Raw genomic sequence first — 12927 nt, 5'->3', positions numbered from 1 at the left:
ACCAGCCTGTGAGTTCCCGAGGCCAGGGTCTTCATCTGCCTTTTTCAGAGTTATAGCCCCAGCACACAGGCCAGGGCCCAGCACACAACAGGAGCTCAACTTGTACTTGCTGAATGAACAAATCAATGAAAAATTGCAGGGGCAGGCCCAGTGGCATAGTGGTTCAGTTCGTGCACTCTGCTTCAGCAGTCTGGGATTTGTGGGTTTGGATCCCGGGTGTGGACGTACACCCCGCTCATCAAGCCATGCTGTGGAAGGTCCCCCATACAAAATAGAGGTAGATTGGCACAGATGTTAGCTCAGGGCCAATCTTTCTCACCAAAAAAGAAAAATAAAACTGCCGAAGTCGCTGTCCTAGCCTCCTCTTCTCACAGTGCTGTGAGCTGTAGTCGCATAAACACAGTGGCTATTTTTCATGATAAATGAAAATGGGCGGTTATTAACAGAATTATCGACTTTATGTAAACTTGCCATATCTGGGGAACACAACTCAAAATGAACATTCCACTAGAAAAAGTGTTTAAAGGATTTTTTCCCTTTAAAAAGAAAAATGTGAAAAACCTGGGAAAATCAATGGACTCCTTGTGCAGAGAGAATATTCCGGAAGCGCGCCAGCAGCCACCTCCTTTGTAGACAGCGCAGAGCTGTGAGGCAGAGCGGCTCCTGGAGAGCGGAGCAGATGCCTCAGCCGTGGTGCCCATGTGGGTAACTCTCGGCTTAGTCCAACCTCCTGACTGCAAACTAGTACACTGCAGGGCCCGACTGACCGGAGGCAGCATGTCAAACCACGCAGCGCCTTCCGTCTTGTGCTGGGGCTAAGGGAGCTCCGGCAGGGCCCGGGACGTCAGGAGGTGCCCCGTAGGACAGAGGAAGAAGAATGTGGAGGTCTTCCGGGGGTGGGGGTGAGGGGCAGAGATGTGGGGGTGCACAGGCCTCTCTGGAACGCCCTGGCCAAACCGTCTCCTGGAAAGGCCGCAAAACCCATAGATGCGGTGTGAGTGACTGTGCGGTGGGAGCCAGGGACGGGACCGGGGCTCCTGCTAGAGACGCTGTGAGGGGAGGCAGACCCCAGAGGCAGAGCAGGAGACCTCCGCACCCCCTCACTTCTACCGCCCCCACCCCGGCACAGATGACCTGGGCAGCCTCCAGTACCGCATCCCAGGATTGAAAGTGACTGCCCGCCATCAAGGGCAGGGGGCCCCAGTAGACATCCATTGGGTTGCCTCAGAGCTGGGGAGGAACCCAGAGCGGGGGACTTGGCCAGTCTGTGGGTCTCAGCCCCCGGGTCCCAGGGCCCCCACGGTGGAGCCAGGAGTGCCTGAAGGTGGGAACCAGGCAGGACCAGACCCCAGCTCCGAGCTGTCCACACTCCAGCATTAACACCTGCTCCTTTCCCTTCCTCCAGCACAGCCTCCACCCTCCCTCTTCCTTGGAAACGCCCCGGCCTGCCTGAGGGGGTGGGCGCTCACAATGGTGCACATGAAGCCCCACAGCCAGGAGGGCCTCAGGTGGGCGTTCACGGCTGCTGCAGGCCTGTGGCCCTCGCCTTCAGCTGGGAAGCGCCGTCCGGGAGGGTGGTTGGGAATGCAGGCTCCGGAGCCACAGGCCCTGGGTTCATGTCCTGGCTCCATGTCCTGGCTCCACTGTTTAGCTGCTGTGTGTCTTTGGCAGCCGACCTCAGTGCTGAGCCTCAGTTTGTCCACCTGTAAAATGGGTGGTTGCAAACATTCAACGAGACACTCTGTGTGGGGTGCTTGGCACAGAGAAGTGCAGGGCGCTGGTGCTGGCGGTGGCTGCTGGGGTTGGCGTGGGTCTTTTTCCCATCTGGGCGGCTCTGCCTTAGCCCGCCACCGCCCCATCAGGAGGGGGCATCCGCTCTTAAGAGAGCTGGGTAGGGTGAGTTTATGTCCGGCCTGTGGCCATTAGCACAGATCTGGTCCAAGGCCAAGGGCCAGAATTCTGGAACCCAGAGAGGGGGCACTGTGCAGGTTACAGGTGGAGCTGGGACGAGGACCCAAGGATGCTGTCCCCAGGCCAAGGACACAGCATCCAAGACAGGAGCTGGTGAGGGCACCCTCTTGAGAGCCTGGGGCAGGGAGGCTGGGGGGTGGGGCTCAGCCAGGGTTTTTGAAGAACAAACAATCTTAAAAATCTTGTCGTGTCACTCCCGGCTGAAGACTTCCCCCCTCCCGCCTGCAGAAGCAGTTTCAGACACGTTTGCTGGAGAGCCTTTCAAATGAAATCTTACACCGAAAATCTACCATACAGCCAATGGAAGTGCAGCTCCCCTGTCTGAGCCCAGGGTGTGGCTGGGCGCCGGCTGGCTGGGGCCACCTCCTTTGGTTTATCATTCTCCAGGTTGCCGGGGAGTCTCTGAGGAAGCTGCAGCGTTCCAGGGAGGTCGTTCTGAACCACTGGCCTAAAGCTCAAGCCCAAATGCCTGCACAGAGTGCATAAGCTGTGTCACAGTGCGGCCAGCTGACCGCCCACTCACCTCACCTCCCAGCCTGGCCCCACCTGCGCCCTGTGCCACTTAGGATGGCCCATGGGCCCGACTGACTCACAACTTTGGCCCATCCCACAGACCGTTTCCTCCTCTCGCAATGCTTTCTGCCCATTTTCCACCTGGCCAACTCCTATGCATCCTTCAAAATTCAGTCAAGCATCACCTCCTCCAGGGAGTCTTCCTGGCCTGCTATGGATGACAGCACGGTCCTTCCGTATCTTGCTTATCTTATCTTATCTGGCTTATCTTATCTTATCTGGCTTATCTTGCTGAGAGCGTTCGTCACCTGCCCTGTGTGATCACTGAGTTGGACAAAGAGGCAATCCCCCCGCGTAGGAGCTTGGAGCTCAGGCCTCAGCCTCTGAGACGAGGGTTCAAATCCTGGCTCTCAGCTCAACAGCTGTGCTTCCTTGGGCAAGCTTCCTAACCTGTCTGAACTCAGTTTCCTCATCTGCAAAGCGGGAGTAGTAACAAGACCCACCTTCCACGGTCGATGTGAGAGTCGATGAGATCACATGTGCAAAGGGTTGGCCTGGCGTCCAGCACGTACCATCCACAGCAGCCGCCCTTCCTGCAGGTGCCCGCGAAGTCCCATCAGAAACAACAGATGCTGTGGACGGGGCTGCAGAGAAGGAAGCTGTGGATCTGCCCTCAAGGAGGTGACAGTCCAGGCAGGGGAGGAGAAGCATAGATGTGGGCCAATAAAATAATGCAACACTAGTTAATCACAGGCAGGAGGGGTGAGTCATGCGTCTGGATCCTGTATCTTGGCCCAAAACAGATGCACGATAAATGTTTGTTGAAATGAAGAGCTGAGCTCAGTGGAAGGAGAGAGTGCCCTGGGCTGCAAGGGTCTAGGGAGCCTTTGGGGGAGCAAGAACCTGAGCTGGGCGTGGCGGTGGGGGGCAGGACGTGGATGAGTGAGGGCTGGGGGGCAGGCAGGAGCACCCCAGTTTTGTAAACAGGGGGCCTCCTTCTTCCAACTCTGCCACAAACAACTTGAGCGTGCTTCAAAAGCCTTGCACTGTTTTTCTCCTCCCTCTGCCTTTCTGTAATGTCTGGATGTTTTTCATAATGAGCACGTTACATTGAAAATCAGAAAAAGCAATTAAGTTATGTTCATTTTCAAGGGTTTTTTTTTCCCCCCCTTAAATCACTCACACAAAGGACAGTTAAAGTTTTCAAAGAAAAAATAGAGGAGGCATCAGAAGCAGCCGATGGAGGGGGCGGTAATTACATCAGGAACCTGGGACAAGTGAGTTATTTTGACCAACGGTTCACTTTGACTTTGAGCTTCCCAAGACAAAGCCGAAAGGGAAACTGGCAGAGGCGGAAGATGAGGCCATAAAAATAACCCGCACCTTGCAGCGCGCAAAGGTGGGACGGAGGGAGCAGAGAATCGTGACGGCAGCTGCAGTCTGCCGGGGGCTTCCTTGGAGCCTAGTGTCTTGCTGAGACCCCGAGTACCCCTCTGGGGAGGGCGTTGTCCCTGCCGTCACCGCGCGGATGAGAGGGTCAAGGCTCCGAGGCTTTCAGCATTGCATCCGAGGGCCAGGAGCAGGAAGCGGCGGAGGTGGGCTTCCACCCCAGCCGCTCAGACCCCTGAACCCACGCGTACCAGCTGCGCCCACGGCCCTCCCGCCTCTGGGCAAGGGGCAGGAGGAGGTTACAGCACCGCTGGCGGACAGAGCTGTCCTCAAGCCCAGGCGCCAGGGGTGAGGACTTGCCACCCTGGGACTGCGGGTCTGACAGCTGTGAGCCTCCGCCTTGGCCTTCCTAATGGAGTCCTGATGCAGTACTTGGCATGACAGTTGAGCCCAGAGATAGCAGGGTGCGTCGGTGTCTGCGTGACCGACGGGACAGGCCACTGGCAAACCTGTAATCCTCTGATTTCTGCAAGGCTGCAGGGCTTAACCCCTGCCTCTCCAGGGTGGGCAGCGGCCACACCAGTGGGGCCAGCGAGCGAGGGGTCCCCGGAGCAGAGAACGCCAGCTCCTCCCTCTTTCCATCTGAGGGAGGATCTTTTACTTCAGCCCCCCAGCCGGTGCCTGCTTGGGTGGTGGGAGCAGCAGAGGGAGAGCTTCCTGCTTCTGCTCTTGACCCCTGCCCCTCAACTCCTTCTTCACGTGGAAGCCGGGAGGGGTCTTTGAAAAAGAGAAATCTAGTGAGACCCTCTTGTTGCTCTCATCCCTTCCATGACTCCCTATTGCCCTCAGGACAAAGCCAAGCTCGTTACCCTGGCCTGCAAGTGTCCTTCTGGCTGGGCTCCTGCACTTCTCCAGCCTTTCCTCTAGGTTCCTTTCTGGTCCTTCTATTCAGCCCTGCCTCAGGTCCTTTGCATATACCATTAGTATCAACTGTGATCCCATCCACCTCTGCCCATACCCTATGCTGGCTTGATTCTTATCCTTCAGGTCTCTGCTTAACCTGCTCTGATTCCTGAGACTGGGTCCGGGGGCTCTGCTATGGGCTTGAGTAGCCCTCACGCTTCAGACTGGGAACACCTGAGGGTGGGGGAGGGCCTGGGCTCACCGGCTCCAAGACCCACACAGGTACCCCCCATGGAATTCTCACAGTGCCTGATGAGGGCAGGCACGGTGACTATCTTGTTCCCTCCTGAGGAGAGTACTGTTCAGAGAGGCTGAGGCCGCACGTCACACAGCCAGTCTGCAGCAGAGCCAGAATTTGAACCCGAGTCTGTCCAAGGCTCCTGGAGCGCTACAGCAAGCAGCCTTTGGGAACTGAATGAGACCTTAGAAGTCACAGTCCAAACCGCTCAAGGGATGTACCGGGAAACTAACGCCTAGAGACAGGCAGTGGCCCGCCGGTGTCCCACGGCAAGTTGGCGGGGAGCTGGCAGAGAATCCTGCCCTCCTGGCCCTAGGCCTGCTTTCTTCTCCGCCCCCAGCACCGCGAGCGCTCCTGGCAGGAGCCTCCGGGAGCAGAGGCAGGGGAGGGACCCTTCTCGGGAGCTGGGCTCTGGCTGGGAGCAGAGGGGCTCCTCCCAGAGAGCCCCTCCCTCCCCTCCCCCAGCCCTGCCGGCAGCTGCTTAGCACAATTAGCCAACAAGTGGCTGTTTTGTGGAGTTACTGCTGATGTGTTTTAAGTGGCTCTCTGAGTGGGAAATGTTCGTAGGAGAGTCAGGCAGACAAAGGGAGCGAGTGCATTAGGTTTTATTGGTCTGTTTTGCACACATCTGACATCATTCTTTAAAGCAAGTTCTGTTCAGCCCTAGAAGAATGATAAAGAGACAAGGGGGAGAGAGTTCAGCAGACGCAGGCGCTCGCTCGCTCGCACACGCACCATCCAGTCCTCTGAGCGGAGGCATAATGGCCGGAGACGCTGGGGCAAACTGCCCGACAGATGGGGCCCGCCCCGCTCTGAAGGGGAGGCTCGGCTGCAGAGAAGCCTTCAGGTGAAACAGAATCACTGAATCAGCCAAGCATTGTGCGCTGAGAGGGTAATGCGTCTGCCTCTTCCTAATGGCCGACCGGCGCCCGAGAATGAAACCTCTTCTGATCACGCAGACAGTCCAAGGACAAAAGTCACTGAGAGAGACAGCAGAGGGAGTGGGGGCGGGAGGCCCCACCTGGGCTGAGCTCGGACAAAGGCCCTGTCTCCTGGCCACCCTCTTGCCCAGGACTTCTGCTCCGGGTTTGGTAAAAAGTAGTTAGCAAGGAAGGAGCTACCTGTGGAGGGGGTGATGAGGGGGAGAGGCTGGGGAGGGGGCGGGGGTCCTGAGAGCAGGGAGGAGCACAGCAGACAGGCAATGGTGACACAACGGTAGACAGTGGGCATGGTGTGGAGTTAAAACAGCTTTCCTTAGCCTCAATTCAATGCTTCCATCTTTATCAGGCCCCCTTTCTCTCTTGGCCTCAGTTTCTGCTTTTTTAATAAGAGGAGATTTTGTTTAACCCATTGTCTACCCATCCATCCATCCATCCATCCGCCCACCCACCTTCCCATCTATCCATTCATCCATCCATCTATCCATTCACCCACATATCTATCCATCCATCCATTCATTCATCCATCCATCCATCCACCCACCCACCTGTCTATCCATCCATTCATCCATCCGCCCACCCACCCTCCCATCTATCCATTCATGCATTCACTCATCCATCCATCCATCCATCCATCCGTCCACCTGCCCACCCGCCTATCCATCCATCCATCCACCCACCCACCCACCCACCTATCCATCCATCCATCCAGCCATACACCCACCCAATTATCCAGCCAGCCAGCTGGACAGTCATTTGTTTAATAAGTTTTTTTTTGGAGAAAGGTTACAGATATTTTATTGAGCTATGCATGCAGATTTGAGTCCCTGAAGTTGACATACACTTTCCTACCACCATTCCTGTGTTCATGGGGAGTCCTCTCCTTGGAAACCTCTGTCTTTTCATCTTTGTTTATTGATATTTGTTCATTTTCAAAGCCCATTTTGCATGCTAGCTCCTGTGTGGCACTTTTCCAGATGTACTCATCTCTATATGCTTTACATATCATTTAATTATTTTTTGAGCCCCAGTTATGGGCTGGACATTCTGCTAGGGGCTGGGAATACTGAGGTGAACAATCAGCTCACGGTTCTCAGGGGACAGTCAGTAATTAAAAATCCCAGCGATGATCATTAACTACAGTCATGACCCCTGCTCTGTGGAGAAGCTGTGCAAAGAGCCCGCAGGGCACCTTAGCGGAGAGTCCAGAGGACTGCCTGGGGGAGGAGGCCCTGTGGGTGGGGTTGCTGAGGGGCAGGGCAGGGATGAGAGGTATGCGGACACTGAGAGCCTCAGGGAGCCAGAGGGGGAAGGACAGGAGATGTCTGGGCAGCAGAAGAGTAGCGAGAAGGTTCTGAGAAGGGATGGAGCCCCGAGAGGCGGGAGGGGACCCAGCGAGAGCCAGAGAGCCCACAGGAGGCTGCGCACAGGGGTGAGACCAGGGTGGGGGCTGGTTCTCCAAGTTGTCATGGTGAACACTGGTGACGACAGAGGCAGGGATGAAGGGGGACAGCCCTTGCCCAGGAGGAACCGGCCGGGGAGGGGACCCAGTCTGGGCTGAGAATCCAGCTGACGGAGGAGAAAGATGCTCTTTTTACCAAAAGCAAGAATTCCATTCAACTCACCAAAGCTTCCTTGCTGCCCCTAGTCCTCACTCCCACCCTGGTCCCTGGTCAGGGCTGGAGGACAGGGAGGGCCTCTGCCCGGGGGAGAATGAGCAAGAAGAATAAGGGACGAACCACGTGTCGCAGGCAGGGTCCCATCGCCCTGTGTAAGGAAGGTTCTCGAAGGTGGGTAAATGCTCTGGGAGGGGCGCCAGGCGCGGGATGGGGCCTCCCGCCGTTCGCTCTACTCAGGATCGCCTTCAAAGAAAGAGAATGCTTTCCCCCTCTTGAGTAACGCATATCTTTTGTTCTTTCTCTTTATAATAGTAACATGGACCTGCTGTAAGAAAAGGCCAAGAAGTACAGAATTCAACAGGCCCAGAATCCTGATCCCTCTTGGCTCCTCCCTTCCTCCCGCCCCCTTCCCGTCCATCATCTAACCCTGTGGATCCACCTTCTGAATCGATCCTGACTGGACACTGGCCACCGCCTCCACCCACTGCCCTGGCCCATGCCCCCATTGTGGATCTTCTGGCCCTGGGCGGTAGTCTCCTAATGGTCTCCAGACTGAACCTCTCCTCACGATCTTTGCTCAGCAGCCATCAGAGACCATGCCAGGGGACGGGCGACCATGACACACCTCAGCCCAAAAGTCTCCGGTGCCTTTCATCTCACTCAGAGCAGAAACCAAAATCTTCTTCTCGGCCCACAAGACTCTGCCCCCCCATCTCTCTTCCCTACCTGTCCTCCTGCCTCTTCTGTCTCCTCTACCCACCCACCTCCCTCCAGCCACACTGGCCTCCTTGAACCCATGACTCCACTCTGGCCTCAGGGCCTTTGCACCTGCTGCTTTGGTCACCCCTCCCCCTCCATATCTGAAAGGGCTATCTCAGGTCCCTCCCCAAGTGTGACCACTTCAGAAAGGCTTCCCTCATTGCCCTGTTTAAAATAACCCCTTCCCAGCCTGAGGTGAGAGGGCAGAAAGGGAGCAAGTGTTTAATGGGCACAGAGTTTCAGTTTAGCAAGTTGAAAAGAGTTCTGGAGACAGACAGTGGTGATGGTTGCACAACAATGTGAATGTACTTCAAGCCATTGAACTGTATGCTTAAAAATACCAAGATGGTAAATTTTATATTATATATATTTATCACAAATAGAAATTAAAAAATTTGGGGCCAGTCCGGTGGCATAGCGGTTAAGTTCATGCCCTCCACTTCACAGCTCGGTGTTCGCAGGTTTGGATCCCGGGTATGGACCTATGCACCACTCATCAAGCCATGCTGTGGTGGCATCTGATATGCAAAAAAAAAAATAGAGGAAGATTGGCACAGACGTTAGCTCATGGCCAATCTTCCTCACTATAAATAAATAAATAAATAAAATAAGACACACTTAAAGAAAACAAAAAATAAAAATAATAAACCATGTATGCAAATACAACAGATGGTGCCACTATGGGTAGAACTCATAGGAGGCACGCGATTCAGCTTCTAACCCACGGGCAGGTGTTGTCATTCTTCAGGACTCTAACAATGAAGCAGGTAGATGGGTTCGATGCTGTTTTCAATCGTTAAGTAACGCAGTGGCTGTAGGAGGGGCGGGCAATTTCAGCATTCACTGCCACGGAGGTAATGATAAGAAAGAAAGGCCCAATGAAAGAAGTAAAAAAACCCAGTCCCTTCTCATCACTTTCTACCTCTTTGCTCTGCTTCATGTTTCTTTTTTTTTTTTAAGATTTTATTTTTTTTCCCCTTCTTCTCCCCAAAGCCCCCCGGTACATAGTTGTGTATTCTTTGTTGTGGGTCCTTCTAGTTGTGGCATGTGGGACGCTGCCTCAGCGTGGCTTGATGAGAGGTGCCATGTCTGCGCCCAAGATTCAAACCAACGAAACCCTGGGCCGCCTGCAGCGGAGCGCGAGAACTTAACTGCTCGGCCATGGGGCCAGCCCCTGCTTCATGTTTCTTACTAGCCGTCATCGTCATCTGACTTTTGATAGCCCTACCTGTTTGTTTCCAGGTCTGTGATCCGCTCCCCGGCCCCCGACTCTAGGCCCCACGGACAAACAAACTCGGTGTGCTCGCCACGGCATCTGCTGAGCCTAGTGGAGTGGAAGTTCACAGAATGGCTGAGGCTACCCCGGACCCGGACCTTTCACCACCTTCCTTTCCCTCCTTCTCCATCCCAGCAATGGGGCTGGTGAAAGGGTGGTTCTCCAGCCTCCGCATTCATTCAGCGCCTGTTTATTAACACCTGCTCTGTTGTTCCTCCCTTTAGGATCAGGGCCGGATCTTATTTCTTTCTGTCCCTTCTGGTTTCCCCCCGGGGCTAACCCAACACTTGGCACCCAGCCCACCAGGACCCACTGGGTGGAGAGTGCCCTGTGCCCCAGCCGAACTCTCTCCCTTTGGTCCCTGTCACCTGGCTGCTGAGATGAGCCTGACTGTGATGGGCTCCAGTTGCCACCATCCAGTGTGGGTGAGCTAAGGAGGGGCGTGCACAATCAGAGCTTGCAGGTAAGAGGTTACAGGTTTTCTTTTTCTGAGGGTAGTTTGTCCAAATGAATGAGGAGTGGTTTTATTTTTTTTCCCCCGGCCCAACTCTGAAAACACAGGAGAGAGTCGAAAACAACAACAAAGTTTGGGCTTCGTTGGAGGGCACCAGCTGGAGCCCACCTGAGAGAGCGGCAAGAGATGTTAGGGAGACGGAGGCCATCGGGGACCCTGCCTGGCCTTCTCCTGGTGAAAACCCACAGGCTAGGGAGCTCAAAGCTGAGGCAGGCGTTGGGCACTGAACCCCATGTAGCCACGCTGATACAGTCTGAAGAGTGGGGAGCAGGGTTTCCTCTTAACATCTCGGCTGAAGGAATGATTTTAGCAAAACAACAGTGAGACCCAGCAATTCCACTCCCGAGTCGTAACACATGAGTGCCTGCGGAAGTAATGGACAAGAAGGCGCACAGGAGTTTTACTCCCGTGTTTCTAGTAAATTTTGATTATACGCTGGACATTGCAATGGTACATTGTAGAGAATCTGGATTCTGTTACCCTCTTAGAAAGACTATTGGTTCTTGCTGGAGCAGACACTTAGTTGCTGGCTGATCCCCTTGGACTTAGGCATGCTTGGATTTGTGCCTTGCTAGAGCAGATCTGTAGAGAGTCCAAGATGTTTTTCAAACCCCTCTAACCTGACAGGACTTGAGCTCCAAATTTTGCTTCCCCTGTGGGTCTTATCAGGGCTTGGTTTTAGGCATTGTTAGCGTATGTAGGCTTTCTTCTAGGGCATGGTCCTTATTCCTAAGGGGAGACTCTTCTGATTTCAAAGTTGGATGCTCATGTTGGTAATGAGGTCTCTCCTCTCTGGCTGGACCAGAACTCCAAAGTCCCCAGCACTGCTTGACTTCCAGTATCTCTGTTCCACTCCCCACCCCATAGCAGCTGCTCTCTGGAAAGACCCAAGTGGTCCTCTCGTGAGCACGTGCAGCCTAGATCTGGACCAATGACTTGCTTAGAAACCCACCCCGGGCAGTGCCCTCTTCTTTGGCCCCACGGATTCCAGCTGCATCAGAAGCTCCAATTCTGACCTCTGTCTCCCCAGCTCAGGGGGATGTCTGTGTTCAGCTTGGACCCCAGCTCTCTGATCTGTGGCTGGGAAACTGGCCCCAAGGAGAGAGCTGGGTGACTGTGGGGCTCACCTCCCAGGTTTCTTTCCTCTCAGGAATTATGGTCTTGTGCTGCCTGAAAACACCTGCCCTGTATATTGTGTCCAGTTTTTGGATGTTTATTGGGGAGAGGGCTGGTTGTGGACCCTGAGCCACCACGGCCAGTAACAGATATTTGCTAGCAGCTTTGTTTATTTGCTTCTTAAATACAATTTTTATTTTGTAATAATTTTAGATCTACGTAAAAGTTGCAAGTGCGGTATAGAGAGCTCCTCTATCCCCTTCACCTGGTTTCCCCTAGTTTACATCTGACATGTGACCGTGGCACATTTGTCAGCACCAAGAAGGTCACATTAGTTTAATACTATTAATTAAACTACAGACTTTAATCTGATTTCACCAGGTTTTCCATTAATGTCCTTTTACTGTTCTAGAACCCAATCCAGAATCCCATCTGCTAGCAGCTCTGTTTTAATAGCCAGAAGTGAGAAACAACTCAAATATCCATCAACAGAGAATGGATGAATAAACCGTGGTGCATTTGTGTGGTGAAATACTACACAGCAGTGAAAAGAAACAAGTTACTGATGCAGGTAATGATATGAATAAATCTCATGGACACCATGTGAAGTGACAGGACCCTGATGCCATCAGGCACTATGTGACCTCCGTTCATGGGAAATTCTAATAGATGGTGACAGAGGGCAGAATAGTCATTACCATTTGAGGTAGGCAGACCTGAGGGTGACCCCCCCATAATTCCTACCCACTGGTATTTACACCCTGTATAATCCCCTCCCCTTGACTGTGGGTGGGCCCAGTGATTTGCTTTTAGCCAACAGAATAGGACAAAGGGGCAAGAGTTTGGCAGATGTAGTTAAGGTCCCAAATCAGTTTGATTTTGAGTTCATCCAAAGGGTGGGCCAGACTTAATCAAGTGAAAGCCTTAAAAAGAGACTCTTTCCAGCTGGCTTGAAGAAGCAAGCTCCTGGAGTGTGAACTGCCCCTGAGAAGGCCAAGTGGCAAAATCAGTCCCCGGCTGACAGCTAGCAAGAAAACAGGGACCTCAGTCCTACGACTGAAAGGAAGTGAATTCTGCCAACAACCCGGAGCTCATGGAAGACAGCCCCGAGCTCCAGAAAGGGACGCAGCCCTACTGACGCCTTGACTGCAGCCTCAGGAGACCCTGAGCAGAGGACCCCCTAGGCTGTGTCCAGACCCCAGACTCATGGAAACTGGGAGATCGGAATGGGTGTTGTCCAAGCTGCCATGTTTGTGGCCATTTGTCAGGCAGCGGTGGGTGACTGATGCACCACTGGAGGGGGAGTGACTGGCAGGGGGGTAAGGGGGTTCCTGGGGTGCTGGAAATGTTCTATATCTGGATTGGGGAGTGGTTATGCGGGTGCATTAAGTAATAGAAATTCCTCAAGCAGTATACTTAAGATTTGTGCTGCTTACTGTCTGTAACTTATACCTAGATTTTAAAAAACTCCAGTGGAAAGCACGATGGACACCCAGCCCTGGTTTTCCATCCCAGCCTCCCTCCCTCCCCACCCCCCACCTTCTCTTATCCATCCAGGCACTGGGCCCACCTCGGCCTCCTTCCAAGGGTCAGACATCCCCTCTCTCCTTCCCCATTATTCGCCATCACTT

The 12927-nt window shown here is 53.9% G+C and overlaps 2 long non-coding RNA genes across 2 annotated transcripts; one reads left to right on the top strand and one right to left on the bottom strand.

Annotated features, from left to right (window-relative positions):
• Positions 1-1140: 1140 nt before the first annotated feature.
• LOC138920738 (uncharacterized) lies at positions 1141-3180 on the bottom strand. Its single transcript, XR_011432452.1, has 3 exons — positions 2988-3180; positions 2249-2440; positions 1141-1703 (listed from the first exon to the last, which is right to left on the bottom strand). It is a non-coding gene; the product is annotated as an uncharacterized lncRNA (long non-coding RNA).
• Positions 3181-5602: 2422 nt separating this feature from the next.
• LOC138920728 (uncharacterized) lies at positions 5603-12607 on the top strand. The gene is made up of 3 exons (XR_011432429.1): positions 5603-10129; positions 11709-11867; positions 12242-12607. It is a non-coding gene; the product is annotated as an uncharacterized lncRNA (long non-coding RNA).
• The last annotated feature ends 320 nt before the right edge of the window (positions 12608-12927 follow it).

The sequence above is a fragment of the Equus caballus genome, chromosome 25 (assembly GCF_041296265.1).
Source record: "Equus caballus isolate H_3958 breed thoroughbred chromosome 25, TB-T2T, whole genome shotgun sequence".
In the NCBI taxonomy this organism is placed as follows: domain Eukaryota; kingdom Metazoa; phylum Chordata; class Mammalia; order Perissodactyla; family Equidae; genus Equus; species Equus caballus.
Note: the sequence above shows the minus strand (reverse complement) of the source record. Positions and strands in the feature narration are given on the sequence as shown.